This window comes from Dasypus novemcinctus, assembly GCF_030445035.2.
Source record: "Dasypus novemcinctus isolate mDasNov1 chromosome 12 unlocalized genomic scaffold, mDasNov1.1.hap2 SUPER_12_unloc_5, whole genome shotgun sequence".
Taxonomy (NCBI): Eukaryota; Metazoa; Chordata; class Mammalia; order Cingulata; family Dasypodidae; genus Dasypus; species Dasypus novemcinctus.
In genome coordinates this window covers 69,676-94,925 of record NW_026688133.1, presented here as the reverse complement: position 1 = coordinate 94,925, position 25,250 = coordinate 69,676, and the positions used below count along the sequence as shown (strand labels likewise).

General features: G+C 40.5%; 1 long non-coding RNA gene across 1 annotated transcript in view; it reads left to right on the top strand.

The window, feature by feature from the left end:
- LOC131277418 (uncharacterized) overlaps nucleotides 1-18,486 on the top strand; it is a 204,952-nt gene extending 186,466 nt beyond the window's left edge. The window contains exon 4 of the long non-coding RNA XR_011648153.1: nucleotides 18,332-18,486. This is a non-coding gene — a long non-coding RNA (uncharacterized lncRNA). The remainder of the gene's footprint in view (nucleotides 1-18,331) is intronic.
- The last annotated feature ends 6,764 nt before the right edge of the window (nucleotides 18,487-25,250 follow it).

Here is a 25,250-nt window from a genome sequence, read left to right as displayed (position 1 = left end):
CTAGTTCTTGATATGTTATGCTGTATAACATGTGATGATATCCTTATTGCGTGTGCTTGTTATAGAGTTGTTAGACTTCTGAAAGATGAATTTTGCTATTTGGGGCCTCCTGCTATTCCATATGAATGTGAGGATCAACTCTTCCCATTTCTACAAAAAAAAAAAAACAAACCAGAAAACAGACTGCAGAGATTTTGATAGGCATTGCATTTAATCTGCAGATCACTTGGTGTTAATTCTTTTTGAAATGTTTGGTAGAATTCACCTGTGAAATGACATGGTCCTCGATTTTTTCATTGTTGGGAGATTTTTAAAGACCGTTTCAGTGTCTTTAAATGAGATTGGTTTGGTAAGTTCTTCTATTTCTTGTAGTGTTAATGGAGGTTAGTTGTGCTTTTCTTGGAGTTTGCTCATTTCATCTAGGTTGTTTGCTATTGTTGGCATACAGTTTCTGAGAATATCCTCTTATGATCCTTTTTAGTTCTGTGGGATCAGTCATAACTTCCCCTCTTTCATTTCCAATTATATTTATTAGGTTCTTTTTTTTCATTGTTAATCTTGGTAGGGGTTTGTGAGTTTTCCTGATCTCCATCTTAAATAACTGGCGTTTGGTTTTGTCTTTTTTTCTTAATTTCCTTCAATTCTTTTCTAATCTTTCTTACCTCTTCTGCTTGCTTTGCGGATGGTTTGCTCTTCTTTTTCTTGTTTCTTCTGTTGTTCAGTTAATTCTTGGATTTTAGCTCTTTCTTCTTTTTTTAATATAGGCTTTTAAGTCTTCAAATTTCCATATCAGGACTGCCTTTCCCGTATCCCATAAGTTCTTATAAGTTGTGATCTCGCTTTCATTTGTCTGAATACCTTTACTGATTTCACTTGCAATTTCTTATTTGACCCGCTGATTATTTAGGCCTGTGTTGTTTAGACTACATACATTTATGTATTTACCTTTTTCTCTCTGTCATTGAGTTTGATTTTGACCCTTATGATCTGAGAAGATGCTTTCCATAAATTGATTATGTTTATATTTATTGAGTGCTGTATTGTGCCCTGATATGTGGTCTATCCTTGAGAAGGATGCATGGGTATGTTCAAAGAATGTATAATGCACTGTGTTTGGATGCTGTGTTCTGTATATGTGTGTTAGGTCTAACTTATTGATCATACTGTTTCAGATCTCTATTTCCTTGTTGGTCTTCTCTCTAGTTCTATTACTGATGTGAGAGATTTATTAAATTCTCCAGTGATTATTGTAGGGATGCCTGTTTCTCTGTTCAATTTTCTGAGAGTTTGTTGCATGTGTTTGGGGGACCTTGGTTAGGTGCATAGATATTTATGTCCGTTATACCTTCCCGATTGCTTGTCCCTTTTATTAATATTTAATGGCCTTCTGCATCTCTCTTAACTTTTTTGCACTTATAGTCTGTTTTCTCCAATATTAGTGTAGCTAATCCTGCTTGTTTTTGGTTACTATTTGCATGGAGTATCTTTTTCCAACCTTTCACTTTCAGGCAGTTTGTATCCCTGAGTCTAAGGTGGGTCTCTGGTACGCAGCATAGGACTGACTCATTTTTTTTTTATACATCCTGTCACCCTATATCTCTTAATTGGTTAGTTTAACCTATTCATTTCCAGTGATATTACTGTAAGTGCATTATTTCTTTCCACCATTTTCTTCTTTGGTTATCATATGTCATATAACATTTTGATCTGTCTTTTTAGTTTTTTCGTTCTCCTTCTCTTCTTCTCTTCTCTCCTCCAAGCTTCACTCTCCATTTTCTTTCAAGTTCTAAGGCTTCCCTTAATATATCCTGCAAGATGGATTCTTTATTATGAACTGTATTTTTCTTGGCTTGTGAATATTATATACCTACCTTCATATTTTAAGGACAGTTTTGCTGAATGCAGAATTGTTGGCTGGCAGTTTTTCTCTTTTGGTCTCCTACTTTTATCATAGTGCTGTCTGCTTGCCTCCATAGTTTCTCATGAAGAATCTGTACTAAGTCTTAACTGGGTGTCCCTTGTAAGTAATGGTTCCCTTCTGTCTTACTGCTCTCAGAATTTTCTCTTTGTGTGTTACGTTTGACTTTCTCAGTAGTATGTGTCTTGGAATAAGTCAATTTGGATTTATTATGATTGAGATACACTGGGGTTCTTAGACATGTAGGTTAATTTCTTTCAACAGAGTTGGGAAAGTTTCAACTAGTATTTTCTCAAATATTCCTTCCCCCCCCACCCCCCCCTCTTCTCCTTCTGGATCTCTTTTGACATGTTTGTTGTTACTTTTTGAGTTGTCATTCAACCTCTCTGAACCCATGTTCATTTTTCCCCATTCTTTTCTCTCTGCAATTTCAGCTCTTCTGTCTTTTGGTATCACTTATTGTTTCTGGTTTCATTTCAAGTTTGCTGTGTGTCTTTAATGTGATTTTGATCTTACCTATTGTGTCTTTAATTCGTATTAGCTCTGTTACTTTTCTATTTCGGGTTTCACATTTTCATTTGTGCTTGTTCAGTTTCTTGATCTCGTTCATTTCTTTTGTCATATTTTTCTTTCATCTCAATTTGATTTTGGAACTGTGTATGCATCTCATTAATTAGTTTTCTCAAATCCTGTGTTTCTTTTGAGGTTTTATTATATTCCTTTTCCTGGGCCATGTGTTACATTTTTTTTTCGCTGTCTTGTAAATTTTTGCTGATGTTAGGCAACTGATTAGGATGCAGTTTCCTCAGATGCTCAGTTTGTTTCTTTTTGTTGGACTTTGGTGGTGGGAGGCTGTGTGTTATTTCTCCTCTTTGATTCTATGTTAATCCTGGATTGTTAGTCTTTTCCCTGTTGTTTGCTAAAACTGGGCTTTGTAGCTAGTGTCAGCCAAAGCGGTGCTGATGCAAAATACCATAAATCTGTTGGTCTTTATAAAAGCTATTTATTTGGGGTAGAAGTTTATTTACCACGCTCTAAAGTGCAAGTTACTTCCCTCACCAAAGTCTGTTGCCACAAGCTGGAGGAAGATCGCTGCCGATGTGTGCCTGGGTTCAGGCTTCCTGGGTTCCTCTCTTCCTGGGGTTCATTTCTGTCCACGTCCAGCTCCTGTCTGTTCACCAGAAGGTCAGCTCTAGACTAGAAGGCTCTCTAGGCTTTGCCTCTCTCTACGAGGTCAGCTGTAGAGTATCAGGCAAACATCTCTGTCCTCTCCCTCGGGCTTCTGCTGTGTCTACGGAGCTCTCTCTATTCCTCTGGCGATGATCTCCTGTGTGTTCACTTCCTGGGCTCCAGCTCAAAAATTCTAACCATGTCTTTTGTCATGTTGTTTTCTCTGTGAGTCCCACCCACCAAGGGGCAGGGATGCAACATCCTGCTGATGTGGCCCCATCAAAGTCTTGATCATTATTTAATCATGTAAACTTCTGAATCCTAGATAATGTAATATACCCTGAGGAAAAGACCAATTTATGAGCATAATCCAATATTTCTTTTTGGAATTGATCAGTAATAGCAAACTGCTATAAGCAGAGTCATGTGGGCTTTCTTTTAGTTTTGGACATCAGGAACTAATGCCAGAGTCTGAGGTTGTTTGCACAGCTAGCTTCCCTAGGCCCTGTGATCTGGAGGCCAGCTCATAAAGGTGGACAGTTTGATCTCTCTGTAGACTCAGGTAATTGTAAGCACATGCACAGAGGGAGGAACTCCCTTGTGGTTTCTTTTTTTGTTCTTGTGGTGGATGTTTTTCTTTCCTTTTTGTTTTTTTTTTAAAGACTTATTTTCATTGCTTTATTTCTCTCTATGCCCTCATTGTTTAAACGTGCTGTGTCTGCTCTTATTTCTACAGGAGGCACTTGGGAACTGAACTTGGGACTCTGATGTGAGAGGGAGTTGCCTAATCACTTAAGCCACCTCTGTTTCCAGTTTTTGTTGTTTCTGTCATCATAGTTTTCCTCGCATGTCTCTTGTTGCATCATCTCATTGTGTCAGCTTGCTGTGGCTGCCCACTGTGCCAGCTTGCTGACGTCTTCAGGAGGCACCGGGAAGCTCTTATCCCTGCTTTGTTGTGTATCTTGTTACGTATTTTCCTCTTGTGTCTCATTGCATCATCTTGTCATGTCAGTTTTCCAAGCCTGCCTTTCATGCAAGCTTCCTGGAACTAAACCAGGAACCTCACATATGGTAGGCAGGAGCTGAATCTCTTGAGGCACATCTGCTTCCCTGCGTGGTTTCTAATGTTCCCATGACTGAGTGATGCCTGCAGGTCTGTAGTGCAGAGCTTTGGAGGCACACGCCTGGGGTCACATTAAGGCCCTGCCCCTTGGAGCACTAGAGCTGGAGCAGTCCATCTCACCTCGGGGAAATGCACACAGAGACCCCCACAAGTTCACACATAGTCTCACAGTCACACCACAGAGACTCACATGGATTCCCTTAAGCCTCCCCACAGCGTATCCCGTAACCCTGAAAGCAGACAGATCCATTTCTGGAGACTCTGCAAAGAAGGACAGTTCCTAAATGGGAAGTCTTTCATCATGTCCACATCCTCCTTTGAGGCTGTGACCAGGCTAGGTCTCCAGCCTGCAGCTTGCAGGAATCCCCCTATTTTATCTCAGTTTTTCTCAGCATACTTTGATAGCCCAGAACAGCTACCATTTTCATTTGCTTTCTTTTCTTTTTGAGGTTTTTATTTATTTATTTAAGAGTATGCACTTTGTCAGTACTACCACAGAAAGAACATTATGTCCTTCTTAGATGCTTCACATTAGGGGGCACCTCATGTCAGTCTGTGTAGTTGTTGATGAAGTGAATTTTTAGCACTTGGTTAAGGTGGAGTGTGCCAAGTTTCTCCGTTGAAAACTCACCAATTTTCTTTCTGTAATTTATAAGTCACCTATGGAAAGATTTTTTGAGACAATACATAACTTTGTCTTTATAAGCCATTGATTTCAAGGTTTTTGCATACGTTATTTCATTAGCTTTCAAGGTCACGTGCAGTGGCAGAAAAGAAAACATAATGACGAGAGGACCATGTTGTGTTATATTTGCTCATGGCTTGGTGATTTTAAAACACAGATAGGAATCAGTGGTAAAGTGAAAGACCCCCTGAGGAAGCAGGGCAGACACTTTAGGGTAGTCTTGATATTAGAACCGTATGAGTGTTACCATCCATGAACAGTAGATGTATTGGTATATATTTAGGTCTTGCTAAAATTTCATTCTGCTATGTTCGTTAGTTGTTCAACTGCTTTACCCTTTCATTAAATTCATCCTTAGGTATTTTATTTGTTAGAGAGCAAATGAATGGATTTTCTTTAAAAAATTCATATTATTTTCTGATATGTATACAAAACTGGCTTTTGAGTGTATATCTCATAGAATGCAAGTTTACTTAATGTCTTTTTTTGTTGTAGTAGTGTTTTGGGATTGTGTTTTAAAACACTGTGTCATTTGTGTATAAGGAGAGTTATTTTTTCCATTCGAACTTGGATGACTTTATTTATTTCCTTGCCCATTTGCTCTGGCTGTAACTTCCATTACGATGTTGAATAGCAGTGATGAACGTGAGCTGACAGATCTTGTTCCGGCCCTCATGGGAAGACTTTCAGGCTTTCCCTTTTGAGTATAATGTTAGCAGTGGGTCATGTCGATGCAGCTGTGCACAGAGTGGAATGAGTTCCACCAGTGACCGTCCCCTCAGAGAGCAGCAAAAAGTCCCCAGGATGTGGGGTGCCTGTGAGTGCATTTCTGAAATCCGGGGATATGAGCTAATATTTGAAGAACTCCGTTTTTATGGTTTTGAATTACTTATTTCTTACTAAGGTACATGTGTTGAAGTTTTAATAATAAGATCATGACAATATGCCTGGCATGTTTATGTGTTCTTAGACTTTAAAAATTGAGAAAACCCCATTACATGAATTTTTCTTTCTAGAGGTTATTTATAAAATAGTACTTTTAACTTTGCAACGAGACTAGTAACCATTATCCTTGAGGACCATGGGAAACAGAAAGGTTATTTTGAGGAATATTGGTGGGTGTTCCTGAAGACAGATGTAATGCCATATGGTGGTAGTAGTGTAGTCCAGATATAAATGATACTGAACCTGTGTGATTGTGAATCTAAAGCAACAGAAAGTGTTTTAAAATTTGCTGAATATGAACTGCCATTGCTAACACCCAATATGTTTGACCAAAAAAAAAAACATATGACAAGATTGATACAAAATTGTAGAGAGGGAAAGCCGACTTGACCCAGTGAATAAGGCTTCCACCTACCACATGGGAGGTCCACGGTTCAAACCCCGGGCTTCCTAGACCCTTGTGGAGCGGCCAATGCACAGTGCTGATGCACACAAGGAGTGCCACGCCACGCAGGGGTGTCCCCAGCATAGGGGAGCCCCTCACTCAAGGAGCGTGCCCTGTAAGGAGAGCTGCCCAGCACGAAAGAAAGTGCAGCCTGCCCAGGAATGGCACCGCCCACATGAAGAGCTGACACAACAAGATGACGCAACAAAAAGAAACACAGAATCCCGTTTCCGTTGATAAGGATAGAAGCAGTCATAGAAGAACACACAGTGAATGGACACAGAGAGCAGACAACTGGGAGGAGGGGCGAATAAATAAAAAATAAATCTTAAAAAAAAATTGAAAAGAAAATTAATAATTGGCCAAATTACTCAAACATAAAGTATAAAGACAAAAAATTTCATTATAACATAAAAAGAAATTAAAAGCTAATGATTGTAGGAATACAGTACATTTACACATAAAAAATAAGACATGAAATCCAGTGTAACTCATTGAAATAACTTACAAATAATTGATTTTGAAAATGTGCAAACATGTTTAGAAAATGACTATTTGGCAATGTGTTAATGTTTCTCTTCAAGAGAGGAGTACATGTAAGTGGAATATTCAGTAGTCAGTGGGAGAAAGAAAATAGATAACACAAGGTACAATAGAAGTAATGAGAGTGAGGACCCATTTATAAGAGTGGTAGAAGTACAGAATTCAGAAATACAATGAAGAAAGCTTTCATCCTTTACATAATCTTGTTAAAAATCTAGAAAGAAAAGTAGACCCATGTGATTAGAAAAGTTGTTTTGAATCTCACTATCGTCCATAATTTTCAAAAATTCTACAAATACAAACAATAAAATTCATGTTATTTTCGAATACGAAAGGAATAAGTGCAGTGTATCCCACCACAAATGAATGAAAACTCTTCATCATGACCTACATGATGTAGTGAAATATACTTTCTGAAAAGAAGATGAAAGGCATTAAGAAAATGAAATAATATATGACAATACATCATTAGTGGAAAAAAAAACCCGAAAAAATGAATGAGAAGAAGAAAATAAGAACAATGGGAAAAGAGTTCAAGATTGAAATGTAATCTCCACGAAGTGAGGTGACAAGATAATGCTTCTAAAGAGAAGGATAAAAAAGTAGAAAGGACTGAAAGTCTTAAATGGAGAATGGTAAAGATAAAAAACAAGTCACAGGGTGAGGAATGGTACAGCTGGTCCAGCGTCTGTCCCCTGGGGGGCCTGAGCCAGGAGGTGGGCGGGGCCATCGCAGTCCCTCGGCCCTGGCTGGCCGTGGGTCTGGGGGGGCCTCATGTGGGTGGTCCTGGAAGCTGCCCCCTCCTCCCATGATGCTCAGCTCCAGGCCGCAGGCCTTGGCAGTTGGTGGTGTCCAGGCTTCAGCGCCAGGCCTTGTACGACGGCTGTGGCTCCTCAGGTCTAGGCCGCCTTGAGCTCTGCACCTGGGAGGATTGTGGTAGGTGCTAGTCCTGTGCACTGAGGGGCCCCCCTTCATCTGAGCTCCTTCTCTGCTCCACTGAGCGTCCCCGCGACTGGAGCGGGAGGTGGCGCGTGTGTCTGCCGTGGACCCGAGGGGACTCCAGAGCCCCGATTTGTACCTTAACGTGGTGTGTTCCCACCTGTCCAGGGCAGTCCTGGGTTATGTCTGTTGTCCTTCCTTTTCATGTCACCCGTTCCACTAAGACTATTCTGATGTGACTTTATGTTATATTGTCCCGTTATTAGGTCTGTTATGGAAATTTACTTAAGGAAGGTTGACTTAATGCCTGAATAACTTAGTTATTTGGGTAGAAATTTTAAAATGCACAAAAAATAGAATGTCCAGTCAACCAGAGATATATATGCTTATACCTGGCTGGTCTGTTCATGCAAGGAGGTGAGAGAAATTGGTAAGTGGTATCTGGGAGCAGGGGTGGATGAGAGAAAGGATTACCTTTAGTTGTGTACTTGCTTCAGCATTTGAGTTTTCATTAATATGAGCATGTGTTTTTTTTCCCACCAAATACAAAATAATAATAAAGATAGATAATAATAATAAATATAGGTATGTCCTGACACGTGAATTTTCCTTTCAGGAACCTCTAGTCAGCTGGACATTCCCAGACAATGGGAGAAAATTTGTTTTTATGTTCATGAGACATATTGGTATGTAATTTTCCATTTAAAAAATATCTTTATGTGGTTTTAGGATTAGGGTAATGTTGGTCTCCTAGAGTGAGTTAGGAAATGTTCCCTTTGTTTTCTGAAAGAGATTGTGGAGAACTGTTTTCATTTAGCCTTAAATGATTGATAGAATGAATCATCTGAACCTGGTCCTTTCTTTTTTGAAATGTCATTGATTTTTTATTCAAAATTTTAATGACTATAGGTCTATTCTAATTATGCATTTGTTCTTGTATTAGTTTTGATAATTTGATAAACTCTCTCAAGGAGTTTTGGGCCATTGCATCTAAGTTATCAAACTATTGGATGTAGGGATGTTCATAGTCTCGTTTGAATACCCTTTTTTTTTCTCTCCCCTTCCCCCCATCCCCCAGGTGTCTGCTCTCTCTGTCCATTCGCTGTGTGTTCTTCTATGTCCACTTGCATTCTTGTCAGGAGCACCGGGAATCTGTGTCTCTTTTTTGTTGTGTCATCTTGCTGCGTTAGCTCTCCATGTGTGCGGTGGCACTCCTGGGCAGCTCTCCTTATGGGGCACACTCTTTGTACGTGGGGCTCCCCTACGTGTGGGACATCCCTGCATGGCATGACACTCCTTGTGTGCATCAGTACTGCCTGTGGGTCAGCTCCCCATGGGTAAGGAGGCCTGGGGTTTGAACCGCGGACCTCCCATATGGTAGGCAGACACCCTATCCGTTGGACCAGATCTGCTTCCCTGAGTATCCTTTTAATGTCTGTGGAACCAGGAGTGATGACCTCTCTTCCATTCCTGGTATTGATAATTTGTATCTTCTCTATTTTATGTTTGGTTAGCCTAGAGGTTTATCAGTTTGATTAATCTTTTCAAAGAAGAAAGTCATGCTTTAGTTGGGCTTAGTTTTCATTTTTATGTGATTAACGTGCAGGAGTGCCCTTGCCGAGCTGTATGATAAATGTATATTTAGTTTTATAAGGAACTGCTAACTAGTTTTCAGAGCAACTATACCGCTTTACATCCCTTCGAGCAATGCATGAGAGATCTAGCTTCTCTGCCTTCTAATCAGCACTTAATATTGTCACTTTATTTTTGTCTTAATTACATGTAGTTATACCTCATTATGGTGTAGTTTTCATTCCCCTGATTGCATCTCTTCCTGTACTTATTTCCCATCCATATATCTACTGTGGTGAAATGTTTGTTCATATATTTTGCCCTTTCTAATAGTAATGTTCTTATGATTGAATTTTGGAAATTCTTTTAATATATTCTCGATATGAGGGTTTTTTTAATTTCCTAGAACAATGTCCAGGCATTGAACCCGGGATCTCATAAGTGGGAAGGCAGCGTTCAACCCCTGAGCCAAATCAGCTCCCTTGAGTTGTTTTTTTGTTTTTTTGCTGGTTCTCTGTTGTTTGTATCTTTTTCTTAAGGGGTATCGGCACTGAAGCTGGAACCTCCATATGGGAAACAGGCTTTCTACTGCTTGAAGCACATCCACTCCCGATTTTCTAGATACCCGTTCCAGATATTAGCTCCAGATTTTCTAGTTATCTGTTCTTTCTTTGTCATAGTTAGGTTTGTAAATATTTTTTCTGGTCAGTAGTTTGTCTTTATAGCTTATCTTTTGTAGATCAGTATTTTAAAGTTTGTTGAAGACTGATGTGTCCTTTTTGTTTTTTATGGATCTCATTCAGCGCGCTCTCCCTTTGGATTCTGTGTCCATGTTTTCTAATATGAAATAGGTTTGATGATGTCTCAGTATTTCTATTGCCTAGCCTGACCACTCCAGTGATTCTTCTGCTTCCATGTAAAAATAAAAAAAATTTTTTTTCTTTATTTATAAAGTAGCTTTAGATGACATACATATTCCATCAGAAATAGAGGGGATTCCCGTATACCCCACCCTTCCCGCTAGCACACTTTCCCTCAGGAACAACATCTTTCATTAGTGTGGTCCATTTGTTACACAGCTACTGCTCTGTCTAATCCACCATGTCTCTTACCTGGAATACTGTGATAGCTCCTACCTGGTCTGCATTTTGGCCTGCTTGCCTCTGTGGTCCATTCTTCTCTTGTAGCCAAAGTGATCCTGTGAAAGCCTAAGGCAGGTCTTTTCTCTTTTTACTCTTTACTGAACCCCATATGTTCCCAGTTTACAGTAAAATCAAAAGTTCTTATACTGAACTACAAGGACTTCACAATGTGTGCACCAAGTTTTAGGAGCAGTTTTCTTGAGATATATTCACATACTAGACAATCTATGCAAAGTGTCCACAGTGACTTTTAGTATATTCAAAGAGTTGTGCATTCATCACCACAACCAAGTTTAGAACATTTTCTCACTCCAGGAAGGAAAGCCCCATAGCTCTTAGCAGTCACCTCTCAATCCCTCTGTTATTCCCCAGCCTTGGCTAACAACTAATCTAATTCCTTCTCTATAAATTTCTTTATCCTTACATCTATAGTAATGAAATAATAGAATATGAAGTACTTCATGTGTGGTTTCTTTCACTTAGCCTAATGCTTTCTTAAATTTTTGCAATTTTTTAATAATTAGCGAGGTTGTATGTTTATAGTAAAGTCATGTAAAAAAGACAGTGTTCTCATGTATCCCTCTATTGATACTTTGCATTGGTGTGCTACCTTTGTTAGGACTGATAAAGGAAAATAAGATATTACTGATCCCTGCAGTCCACAGTTTACATGAGGGTTTCATTTTCCATATACCATCCTATTATTAACAACATGTCATAGAGTCATATATTTGCTATAATTCATGAAAGAACAGTCCTGTATTTGTACTGTTAACCGAGTCCATCATCCACAACAGCGTTCGGTTAAACAATCCTTTGGTGTATTTTTCCCCTAACCCACCATAGTAGTAGTATTTTGTAGGATTCGTACGTGAACATAGGTAAACAGTGTGTATAGTAAAAGGTGTGAACTTATAATGTAAACATGCATACAGTCATACAGGGGTCCCATACATCAATGCTCCTGCAATACCTTGCATTGTTTTGCAACATTTGTTACAAATTATAAAAGAATATCATCAAAATCTTACTACCAACTATAGTCGTTATCTTACATTTGTTTGTTTTTCCTCCAATTGGGCTGTTTTTATTTTTTAAATATATTTTTATGATGGTAGTTATAAACCTAGAAAACAATCATGCAGATATGCAGAATTCTGATTCAGCACTCCTCTATCAACACTCCACAACGTGGTAGCATATATGTTACAGGTTATGAGACAATATCATCAGGTTATTACCAAGGCCATAGCTTACAGTTGGCACGCTTTTCCATCCTCCCACATTATCAACACAGTACATCTTTGGCATTGATTGTGAATATTACATTATTATCATTAACCACAGTCCATAGGTCACTCCAGTTGTATTTTTCCCATGCTTCTCCACATTCCCACTACCCTGCAATAGTGATGTATATTTGTTCTCCATCACAAAGGACACTCTTGCATCTGTACCGTCAGCCACCTCTGGTTTAACTGTGCTATTCAGTTCCTAGATGATTCTCCAGCTTTCTGTTAATTGACATTTACATCCCCAGAGTACACTTTTCAGCCATATTCCCGTTCATACACCATCTTTTACTCACTATAATGTGTTACCATCAATTCTATACATTTCCACACTTTTTACAGTAAGGTTACTTAAAACTTCCACATACATTAAATATCAGTAGTCCATGTCAGTCCTTCTTTTATCTCCTTTAAGAATCTACGACCCACCACAAGTCTTGAAGATATTTTCCTACATTTTCTTTTAGAAGCTTTATGGTTCTTGCTCTTATGTTTAGTTTGTTGTTGCATTTTGAGTTAATTTTTGTACAAGGTGTGAGGTAGGGTCTGTATTCGTCAGCCAAATGCGTGCTGATGCAAAATAACAGAAATGGGTTGGTGTATTAGTCAGCCAATGGGGTGCTGCTGCAAAATGCCAGAAATTGGTTGGTTTTTATAAAGGGTATTTATTTGGGGTAGGAGCTTACAGATACCAGGCCATGAAGCATAAGTTACTTCCCTCACCAAAGTCTATTTGGAGCAAATGTCTGCCGATGTCCGTTAGGGCTCTGGCTTCCTGGGTCCTAATTCCTTGGGCTTGCTTTTCTCTGGGTTAAGGTTCCTTTCTTCCTGGGGCTGGCTTCTCTTTCCTCTGTGAGCTTACCTTCCAGGGCTCCAGCTTATGTCTTAACCATCGAACTCCAGCATCAGAAACCCTCGCATCAAAAGCTCCAACTCTGTCCTTTGTTTGGCCTTTTATCTGTTAGTCCCCACCCACCATGGTGTGGGGAATCAATGCCCTAATGAGGTGGCCTAGTCAAAGCCCTAATCATAACTCAATCACGCCCAGATACAGATCAGATTAGAAGCATACTCCAGTATTTCTTTTTGGAATTCATCAATTATCTCAAACTGCCAGAGTAGGTTTCTATAAAGGGTATGTATTTGGGGTAGGAGCTTACAGATACTAGGGTATCAAGCATAAGTTGCTTCCCTCACAAAAGTCTGTTTTCAATTGTTGGATCAAGACGGCTGCTGACATCTGTGAGGGTTCAGGGTTGCTGAGTTCCTCCGTTATTGGGGCTTGCTTCTCCTCCTCTGTGTGCTTACTTCTTGGGCCTCCAGCATAAGGCTTCAGCATCAAGGTCAGTCATCAAAACTCCAACCTCAAAGCCCCTCAACTCTGTCCTTTGCCATGCCTTTTATCTGTCAATCCCCACCCACCAAGTTCAGGTACTCAATGCCCAAGTGACATAAGAGGTTTACTTGATTAACTACTCAAGAATACTGAGTGCAGTATAATCTCATATGTCCAGAGGAAAAGACCAGTTTACAAACACCATCCAATATTTCTTTTTGGAATTCATCAATAATTGCAAACTGCCACACCCCACCCTCTAAATTCCAAAAAGACATTACCAATAAAAAAAAATTTAAGTCCATTACAATGCAAGTGCTAAATCACATGGCCGTCAATTTAAAGAAGTACAGTTTGTGATGGGGCAAAGTTTTCTATAGAACTCTGAAACTTACAAAACAATTCATCTACTTCCAATACAGAAATGGGCAGAGAAAAGGTAAACGTTTTCATTATAATCAAGAGAAATTGGGAGAGAAACATGAGTCATGGGTCCTCTACATTTCAGTAAAGCTGCAGGGCATCCTCCATTCCATTTCAGTCTTAGAATTATTCTTATGATGATGGTTTCTTCTTGGGTCCATATGTGGAAACGCTGTTTCCACTGACTTGTCCAATGGTTATTTTCTTGTTTCTACCCTCATCAAGCATCTGGGTGTTGATCAAGCTCCAGATCTTTCCCTCCAAGAGTGTTGGGGTGATTGCCACACCTTACCCAATCTTTGGGTTAGAGTCTTACCTCCCCCTAGTAGAGTGATGTGAAGACAACATTTCCCCTAACCTATGGCATACAACCTCAGCTCTCTCAGAGCAATGAGTTCACCACCTGGCCTTCCCTAACCTTTGGCATACAGGCTCAACCCTCTCAGAATAGTGAGTTGACGACCTGGCCTTCCCTAACCTTTGGGGGAGGGGTCCACCTCTCTCAGACCTATGGGGTGCTGCCTTAACTGCCCTATTCCTTGGGGAATGTGTTGCACCCTCTCTGTACCATGGGGCAGGAAAATTCTCCCAGAATATCGGTCAGGAACATCCACCCTCTTCAAGTGCTGGCAAAATCACCGTCTGTCCATATGGGTGGGGTTCCTCTCTACTCCCAAGGTGATGTAATTCCAGATCTCAGCTTCCATAGTTTTCCTTTTAAAGCTGTTTCTCCTTCAATCTCTCCTTTCTCTGCCCTTTTTATTACAGGCTGACAGCTTTTTTTGTTCATACAGCTCTCTCATAAACTTTGCTGGGTTAGCATGTGCGAAGCAGGGTACACCCCTTCAGACAGTAAGTCTTCCCACAGTCTTTCCTAGGTAAGTGTATGTTCAATCTTGATTTACCAGTTCCTTGTTTAGTTAAGTCCTCCAATGGGGCACTTTGATCAGGGATCTTCATTTCCAGAAACTTGGAAGTTCCTCAATCAATTTCTGTTTTCTTTATTCCTGACAGTTCAGTCCTCAGCATATCTTTCTCATCTAGCATTTTGCTATAAGCTTGAAGCAGAAGCCAAGCTGCATTCTCTCGGTTCATTTGGAAATTTCTTCAGATAAATGCCCAGGCTTGCCATTTTCAAATTCTGCCTTCCATAAAATACCAGGAGTTAATCTTGCTAAGTGCTCTGCAACTTTAAAACATGGATCACCTTTCCTCCAGTTTCCAATAATAGTTTCATCATTTACTTCTAAGGCATCATAAAAAGTCTCTTTAGCATCCATATTGCTATCATCAGTCTCTTCAAAGCAGTGTAGGTCTTTTCTTCCAAGTATCTCACAATTCCTTAAAAAAATACCCTTGCCCTTTTTGGAAACCATTCCAGCATTTCGGTAATTGCAAAAGAACTTCCCCACACCTCGGGAGCAAATTGTATATTAGTCAGCCAAGGGGGTGCTGATGCAAAATACCAGAACTTGGTTGGTTTTTAGAAAGTTTATTTATTTGGTATAGGAGCTTACAGATACCAGGCCATAAAGCATAAGGTACTTCCCTCACCAATGTCTATTTGGAGCAAGATGTCTGCTGATGTCTCTTAGAGTTCAGGCTTCCTGGGTTCCTCCCTTCCTGGGGCTTGCTTCTGTTACATCTCTGTGCTTACTTCTTGTGGTTCCAGCTGAAGACTTCAGCATCAAACTCCAGCATCAAAACTACACCATCAAAAACCCTCAATTCTGTCCTTGCCATACTTTTTATCGGAGAGTCCCAACCCGCCATGGGGCTGGTGCTCAAGGCCCTACTGACACAAGTAGGTTAAATTTACTGAATCAAGTAAACCTGTGAATCCACTATAATCTCATATACCCAGAAGAAAAGACTAATTTACAAACATAATCCAAAATTTCTTTTTGAAATTCATCCATAATATCAAACTGCTACAGGGTCCTTTTTTTTTCTTTTGGCTATGGCTCTACAGTTCTCCCATTAAGATTTGCTGAATGGATAGTTCTGCCTGAGCTGAGTGTGTTTGACAGGTTTGTCCAAAATCTCTTGACCCTAGATGTTTTGGTCTGTTTCTGAAACCATCATGTTGTTTCCATTGGTTCTATGTGTCTTTCTTTATGCCAGGACCGTGCTGTTTTTTACCACTGCAGATAGGTAATATGATTTCAAGTCCAGAAGTGAGAGTGCATGGAAGTGAGAGTCCTCCAACTTTGCTTATCATTTTTATGATGTGTCTGGCTATTCAAGACCCTTCCCCATTTCAAATAAATTTTATAATCCTGCTTTCCTTTTATTTTTTAAATGCTAGTGAAATTTTTATCAGATTTCACTGAATCTGTGTATCGATCAGAGTAGAATTGGTATTTAATAATATTAATTTTCCGATCTATGAGCATGGAATTTCCTTCCAATTATTTAGGTCTTTTTGAAATTAACAATGAGTTGTAGTTTTCTATATACACGTGCTTTGCAATGTTGGTTAAGTTCATTCCTAAATATTGCAGTTTTATCTGTCATCTTTTATTTTCACCACTCTTGTGATACTCTCAGTTCCATTTACTGATACAATCTTCATTTGTAGACTCTCTTCCAAGCCTCTCTCTCCTGTTTTTGTTTTTTCTGAGCAGGAGCACACCCTTTAGTATTTCCTGCGAACCTAGTCTCTTTGTTATAAACTGTCTCAATTTCTGTTTATCTGTGAATATTCTGTATTCATCCCGATTTTGAAATATAGTCTTGCCACATGTGAAATTCTTATTTCGAAGTTTTTCTCTTACAATGTCTTAAATACATCATTCCACTCTGTTCTTTCCTGCATGGTTTCTGATGAGAATTCTGCATTTGATCTTATTGGATATCCTTCATATGTCGCACATTCCTTGTCTCTTGCTGCTCTCAAACAGAGTACTGAATGAGACTGATTATAATAGCAACATGTATTCTACTCAAATAGATGGGCTTTGAAGAAAAATAGAAACCGTTTGTATATTTAGAAAAAAGCAAGTGGGAGAATAGAAAGAACGTTAGAATCTCATCAAGATTTTTGAAAACAGTGCATCGTGTGAAAGGAAAATGGAGTCATTAATTTTATACCCAAGAAAACTGCTGTGCAAGTATCAAAGGCATGGAAGTCCAAGTATTACATTTAGACCATGGGTCATGGGTAATAATGTTCCCATGTTCCCGTCCATATGAGTGAGCAGAGTTCAATAAAGGAAGTGTTTAGAAAGACATTGGCCTGAGGACAGATGCTAAGTATTAAATTTACTGTTGCTTTTTTCAGCTCTGACTAAATGAGGGTTCTATGAGAGAGGTAGTCTCCTCGATGGAAGCCACTGGGAAGACAGACTTCAGATAATCCAGGAAGCTCTCTCTCTCTTTAGGGTGTTTATCTGTATATTTGTTTATTTTATTGATCAATATTAAGAAAAAAAACTAGTGGGGTTTAAAATATTGTTTAATATAATATCTAATATTAAAAGTAAAGCCTTTTTCTAAAACTCACTTTAGATCTATTGTACTAAAAACCCGACTTTCACTGAATTGGCTGATTAGAGAAAGGGTATAAGGTGTTGTCCTGAGGCATCTCCATTTCTTTGGTTTTATGCCTCCTTTCAGTCTCCAAACAACAGATCTTCTGAGGTTCCAGCTAAGACCCTCAGTTCATGCGTGGTCTTTGTAGCTGTCAGTACTAGGATCTGCAACACAAACACTTGTTCTGGAATCTGGGAAGGCAGAGAGAGGAATGGAGGAGGAAGCTGTCCATGTTGACCCTACAGACAGCTACAAGCCCTCTTCTCCAAATTGAGGAGCCTTTGGGTGAATGACCAAGCACCCTAGGGGCTTGTATGGAAGGGGTCTCTGTTCCCTGTGTAGTTCTCAGGACACCTTTCACTTCCTGTGTCTGTTTTCATCAGCTAGTTCTATACTTCACGTGCATGGTGACATAAGACATTAATTGCAGCTACCCTTGTGTTCCCTTCAGTATTCCTGAATTTCCTGAAATGCCAAAAAGAAAGCTAGGAAAGCTGTGGATTCCATGTGCACTTGTTTCCCTTCTTCTCTTCTTCTGATTCCACATTTCCTCTTCTTTCTCTTCATCTCTTTTTACTTCCCAAATCTCTTTATTTGACCCTAGTACAGGATAATTTCTAGAATCAGACTTGTTCTGGAACAGTGTTGACAGCTGGGGGAGGGAGGGGGGAAAAGATTTATGCATGTCCACGTGGCCCAGTGCAGGAAAACCCGCAGTGGCCTGAGGAACGTTGTCAGGGAGGGGCATGAGTAGAGCTTGGGGGACAGGGCAGCCCTGTCTGGCTGGAGCTGTGGGTGCTGAGAGGAGCAGGGAGCCCTGGGCCCTGTGGTCCAGAGACGCTGTGGTGGGCCTGGTTCATTCCAGGAGAGCAGGTCAGCAGAGGGGGAGAGCCAGGGTGTGAAACAGGCCAGTCAGTCGCCCCTTCCCCAAGTCCTGCAGAAACCCTGCCAGGCCTTGGGCAGTGCTGAGGGGCAGCTGGACAGCACTTTCTCTCAAATGGGAGCCAGTTCAGTTTCATTCCTAATCCTGGAATTTTGGATTTGGGTGAAATGTGGAGGCTAGGAAGTGTGTTCAGGATATGTCCCCCACTGCCCCTCTCACTCACATCCCCTGCCTTGACCCCACATTCACAAGCACCCCCACAGGCTTGCATAGACAGTCCCCAGTCCCTGTACCCAGAATCCATGCCAGCTTATAAGAATTGTAGTTCTTTTCCTGGAATATCAGTTTCTCTAACCATACCCCAATCCTTGTTTCTTCTAGGATGTGGAATCAGAATGATTCTTCAAACAAAGCCCGTAAGCAGGTTCTGATCTTATGCAGGTTTTTCATCTAAAGTGAGTGATTCCATAATATGCACTGTTTTTGCTTGCTTTTAGAGACATGCCCAATTACAGAAATGAAAACTCTGTATCAGATCATGCTGTGTAGTGTTTGCTCAGGTCCTGTGTTCTCTTGGTGCTTTAGAAGAACAGGTAGGAAACGGTGGTTAAGTCAAAGGCCCCATAAGGAAGTATAGGGACATCCGTGGAAGGGCACAGGCTTTGCTTGGACATACATCTCTCAAGTCCATTTTGCTTTGCAATTACAAAATTCTTAATAAACGGAGGGAAAATTGTTGGTGAGGTAATGACCCCTACCATGTAGTTAATAATCTGCTGCTGCCTCTTGAGAATCCCTTTTTATAAAAGGGTCAGTTTGAATAGGACCCCATTCGACATTTTCTTCTCCTACAAAGTTGTTCATATCAAATACAGGTACATGCTTAGATCACTTTATGTGAAATCACTGGAAAGATAAAGAAGTAAAAAAGGTAAAATTTGTATCTTAGAATGGAATAGCATCCCCACCTGAACATTAGATAGTGCCACCTCATCTTCTTAGTCATTGAGAACCTCAACCATCATTTATTCCTTGGGAGCTGGGAGGACACAGAGTATCTCCAAGCACATTGGCATTTTAACCATGAATTACTTGGAATATTCTGGCCTCGGACAGGTGGGTAGAGTGTTCGGAGTTTGTGGATTAACAAGTTCAGTGTGAGCTGCTGGTCTGGCCATCTTTCTTACTATAAGAAGAATAGCAAAGACAGTAGGAGGAAGGAAATGTGAATTAGAGTGCTTGGTTTTGTAGTTAATGGCAACGTAAACTAACTTGTGATAATTAGTGTAGAAATGGTATTAAAATTCAATGAGAACTATACAGCAAGTTGGCGGTGGAGTAAGTAGCTCCTAGTGGCAGCTGCTGCTACAGGGCAGTTAGCAAACACCCAGAGCTCTCTGGAGCTCGATGAAGCACCTGTTGGAAGCTCCACGAGGCCAGAAGAGCATCCTGCATCATCCTTGAAGGAGTGGAAGGAGGAGATGCCCGTCTGCAGAGAAGATCGTAAGTAGAGGCTCCATGCCCAGGAGGCTGGTGCCCATCCTCCAGTGGAGGCACAGCCCACCTCAGGAGCTGTTCCGAGGGGGGAATTGAAAGTTCCGCTTCCCCAAAACAGGAAAATATCTTCAAGACCTGGTGGTAGGCAGTGGATTCCTAAATGAGATAAGAGAAGGAATGAGTGGAGCACTGATGTTTAATGTATGTAGATGTTTTAATTAGCTTTACTGTAATATTGTGGAAATGTATAGAGTCGATGGTAACACACAGTGAGTAACAGCTAGTTTATAAATTGGAATGTGACTGAAAATGGTAGTCCAATTATGTGAATGCCAACTGACAGAATGCTTGAGAATGCAGAATTAATCTAGGAACTGGTTAGCACAGTAAACCAACAAGTGGATGAGAATTGTGGTTGATGGTAGAGATGCACGAGTGTCCTTTTTGAGCTCGAACAAATGTAAGTCAGTACTGCAGGGTTTTGGGAATGTGGAGAAGCATGGGAAAAATACAGCTGCACTGACCTATGGACTGTGGTTAGTAGTAATAGTATAATATTCTTGAATCTATGCAAAAGAAGTACTGTGTTGATACTGAGGCAGTATGGAAAATGTGAGCCAAATGTACACTATGGACATGGCAATAATCAGATGATATTATTTTATCTGTAGCAAATGACACAGCACATTGTGGTGTGTTGATGGGGGAGTGTTGTTTGGGAGTTTTGCGCATGTGCATGATTGTTTTATAAGTTACAACTTTTGTTATTAAAAAATGTATATACATATTTAAAAAATAATGATAGGGTGGGTTGGAGGAAAAACACACCAAATGTAAAGTAAGAACTATTATTAGTAGTCAGATGTTTGACAGTGTTCTTTCATACTTTGTAACCAACGTCTCATGATGGAGGGTCGATGTATGGGACCCCCGTACGATGTTATCCATGTTTGCTTTGCAGGTTCACAACGTTTTCTATACACTTAATTGTTTATGTATGTTCGTATATAAGTGATATAAAGATGATAATAATAATTGGATGGTTAGGGGAAAAATACTTTGTTTATTAGTAATATTTTGACAATGCTCTTTAATCATTAGTCAAAAAGGTTTAAAAACAATGCTAGTTATTGGTGGTAGAGTGAGATGTTATATATGTTTATTTGATGTTATGTGTGTTTGTTTCCTAAGTTCAGAACTATTACACATTTTTCTTTTTATTTCTCTCCCCTCTCCACCCCAGTTGTCTGCTCTCTGTGTCTATTCACTGTGTGTTCTGCTTCTATCCTTATCAGCAACAGCGGGAATCTGCGTTTCTTTTTGTTGCGTTCGTGTGTGCTGCAACATTCTTGGGCAGGCTGCACTTTCTTTCGCGCTCGACGCCTCTCCTTACAGGACGCATTCCTTGCGCATGGGACTCCCCTATGCAGGGGACACCCCTGCGTGGCAGGGCTCTCCTTACAAGCATCAGCACTGCAAATGGGCTAGGTCCACACGGTTCAAGGAGGCCCGGGATTTGAACTGTGGACCTCTCATGTGGTAGGTGGATGCCCTATCCATTGGGCCAAGTCCCCTTCCCCTATTCTGCATTTATTGTTGATGTATGTTTATGTACGAATGTTATATTTCTATTTTTAAAAAATTCAACGACAGTGTCCCATGGTGCCTTCTGTGTGTTCTGTATCTCCTAAATTTCCAATATTGCCATTGTCCTTTTAATATCTTCCAGATCTTTTCAACCACATGGATCCACATATGCTGGATCCACATATGCATTTGCCATATGTTCTCTAGGAATTTCTCCTTGATGAAAAGCAACCATTTTGGTGGATTGGATTCAATTCTAGGGAACTCAGATACTGTGGTTTTGAAATCATCTACTTTTTTCCCCTCAAAGCTGAGTGATTCCATAATATGTACTCTCTTAGCTTGCTCTTGAAGCCCCCTGCAATTAGAAAAAATAACACTCTGTGAGAGTCATGCTGTACAGCGTTTGCTCAGATCTTGGTGATTTTAGAAATCGCAGTAAATTCAAAGACCCGAAGAAAATTGTAGAGGGTACCTAGATGAGCTGTTCCTGTCCATTTGGTGGCAATTACAAGTGCCTTAATTCAAGGAGGAAAAATTGCTTTAGAGGAAAAGGCTCCCGACCATACAGCTTATAAGCCGAGGCTGCCTGTTTTTATCAGGTGTCTTTTATTAGGAGTTCCCTCTTTGATATGTCTCCTCCCCCAAAATGGCAGCTGGCATCTGTAGTGTACATAGTCACGTTTTCATGTCTGTTCTCAATTGAAAAAGAATGAATGCAAGAAAGGAACATATCTATCTTAAAGAAAAACAGGTGACTTTATCTTGGCATTAGATATGGCCCTTCATCTACCCTGTCAGTCAGAAGCTCCTCTAACGTGTTCTCCAAGGGACCTGGGAGACAAAGACACTGTCACCTTGCTCAGGGAACTTGACTTGACTAGGACAAGGAAGGGGCTAGAGGGTATGGAAGCTCTTGGTTAACAAGCAATGCATCAGCGCTCTTATTTATTCACATTCTAGCACTTATTCTTCTTCTTTCATGTTTTTATTTTGGCTATCGTAGTATATAAGTTGTTTTCATGTGAATTTCCCTAATGAATATTATCTTTGAATACCTTTCATGTCCTCGTTGGTAATTGGTATATCCTCCGGAGACTTACCTGTTCATATCCTTTGCCCATTTTTAATTGTGTTGTTTTTCTTTCTGTTGTGTTGTGGGTGTTATTTTTAAGTCTTAGTATCTTTTTTTTAAATTTTCAGGGATCACACAAAATGTTACATTAAAGAATAGAACCGGTTCCCATATACCCCACTACCTACCCCCCAACTCCTCCCATATCAACAACGTCTTTCATCAGTGTGGCATATTCATTGCATTTGATGAATACATGTTCAAGCGCTGCTACACAGCATGGATTATCATTTACATTGTAGTTTACACTGTCTCTCCATCCATTCATTGGGTTATGACAGGATATATAATGTCCTGCATCTGTTCATGCAGTTTCATTCAGGACACCTCTAAGTCCTGAAAATGTCCCCATATCACATGTCTTTTTCCTTCTTCCTGCCTTCAGCAACTCCCATGTCCACTGTCTCCACATCAATGATATAGTTTCTTCCATTGCTAGAGTCACACTAATTTTATAGTAGAATACCAGTAAGTCCATCCTAATTCATATTTTATTCCTCCATCCTGAGGACCCTGGGATGGTGATGTCCATTCCACCTATAAATCAAGATGGGGCTTAGATCCCCCATGACCAATGGATGGGATTCTCCTGCTTGCAGTTGAAGACTTTCTCAATTCCCTGGTGTGGTGTTTGACCATCCTCACCTCCCTGTTAATTAATCTGGGTAAGTCCAACGAACCAGAGAGTAGGTATTGGAATTCTACTTAGGTTCTGGGCCCAGCTGGCACATGGACAGCCCAGAAATTCAAGTCTCCTGAGCATACACCCATCCCACCACCAACCTCAGTTTCAGTAAAAGTGACAGAAGAGGCATATGTGGAGAGATCAAATCTGAGTCCAACTCCATCACACTCAGGAGCACAAGTTCCAGAGTAGGGCCCACTGGCAAGCACTGAACTCCAGAGCCATCTGTCATAACTGTAGGACCTAGGTGGGCAAACACTAGTGAGGAAGGATGGCCCAATGATAGGCCCTTGATACTGAGAACTATGATAATGAGCCTGTGTGCATGAAATTTCAACTGGGCATAGAACTGCAGGGCGCCTAAGAGTTACCTCTGAGAGCCTCCATGTTCCTCAAATTGTTTATGTATGTTCATATATATATGAAATAAAAATAATAGCGAGGCTTGTGGGAAAACACTTTGGTTAATAGTAATATTTTGACAATTCTGTTGAATCATTAGTTTAAAAGGTTTGACAAGAATATAAGTTATTGGTGGTAGGTGAGCCATGGGAGTCCTGTCTGATGTTATATATGTTTATTCCTCTCTTTCACAACTATTACTATATACCAAATATGTGTTCATAGGCATGTCACTTAATTGTCTTTTATACTTTTTGTAGTTTTACATTTGTGAAGTGGAGGTATATGGATACTTACTTCCATGTTTCATGTTCTTTTGTTAAAAGGAAATTATTGGTATCAGTTTTAGCTTAGCACAACCATATAATATGAAATCACATTTTCCTGAATGGTACCTCTTCTAAGGCCACCAGGACACTCATATCTGCTCTAGGCACTGTCCAGTATCCAACACTAGACCTTGCTTTATGGTGCAAGGAAATGACAACTGGGCCCCTAACCCAGCTAATTAAAACCAGCCCAGTCCTGAACCTGCAACTCTGGGAGAGGAGAGCCCCAACCCTGGGATTCTGAGGTCTTCACATTTGTTGAGTAGAACTGAGAAGCAACGATTTATCATGGGGTTTTCACTTAGTTAGGTTCATAATATGGCAAGTTTAATAGAAATTTTTTTTTTGTATAAAAATAAATATATTGGCTTTGTGAATGAATGTGAGTGAGAGGAAGATTGACATTGTGGGAGAGTTTTCTGAAGGTGTTGAATGTTGAGTGCAGATGGTGGAGTCTGGGGGAGAGTTGGGTGTTGCCTGGGGCGTCTCTGAGACTCTCCTGGATTCTTTGAGTTCACCCTCAGTAAGTAGTAGATGGGCTGTTTCCAGCAGACACCCTTGGGATTTCAGGTTTGATGGAATGAAGAAGCACTATGCAGACTATGAAGGGCAAGTCGATCATGTCCAAGAAAAATGCCTAGAACCTACCATGTCCGCCAATGGATAGTCTGAAAGCCAAAAGTATGTTGGTGTATTACTAAGTGAGATAAACTGAAGAGAGATAGTGTGAGCCCAGATTCAAATCTCCCCTGCAGAGTGGCTTCCAGGGGTTGCTCATGGCCCCACAGTGCCAGAGTTGTGCAAAGGCAGGGGAGGTTGATTTTGTCATCTGGAATATTCCCTAAGGGTCTGTGTTTCTCCTGTACCAGTGGACAGCTCTTCTTTCCAGTAATGAATGGCTCTGTGGACACCTGTAGGGTCCAGCAGCTGAGAGCAGAGTGTGTAGCTTTGATGACTGAGGGCTGCGTTTCAACCAGAGGAGCCTGCCAAGGGCTGCAAAACTTGGCTAGCAATAGCAGCTGTACTGACTCAGAGCTATAGCTCAGCCATTCCTGCCCAAGATGGCTGCCAAGGACAGTTCTAGCTGTCACCTACATCCACAGCCTCTAAGCTCAAAACCAACTAAGATATGCTGTGTGGACGCATATTGTAGAGAAGAATGTAAGAGATCAGACCTACAGCTGTACAGGAACCGCAGGAATGACTGTAAATTTGTCTCAGTAACACCAAGCCCATAGTTCAAGACCAGGGTTTGTGCCAGTGGAAGTCAAGAAGATGCACCTCAGGGATCATGTCAAAGAGAAGGTGAGGGGAAGGGGAAGGTCACTGAATCAAAGTGCAGGTACAGGGCAGGTGCAAGGGACCTCAAGATCATCGAGTCCAGTTATTTGAATGATACAAGATCTACTTTGGTCAATGGTTGCATCCTTGGTTATGTTTGTTCATTCCTCTATCTTGACTGTGAAATAGTGATGCTTGCTCTCCTTCAGATAACATGGAGACTCAGATCTTATAGGGCAGATGAAGGAAATGTTTTGTTTGCAGTTGTAGATACTCCTTGCTTTTTGGGATCATTTTATTAGTTGCTCTGTGCAAATTCAATGATCTGGAGAGTAGGTGTTTTTGCACCTCTCCTGAGATTCAGGGCTCAACTAGGATATGAAA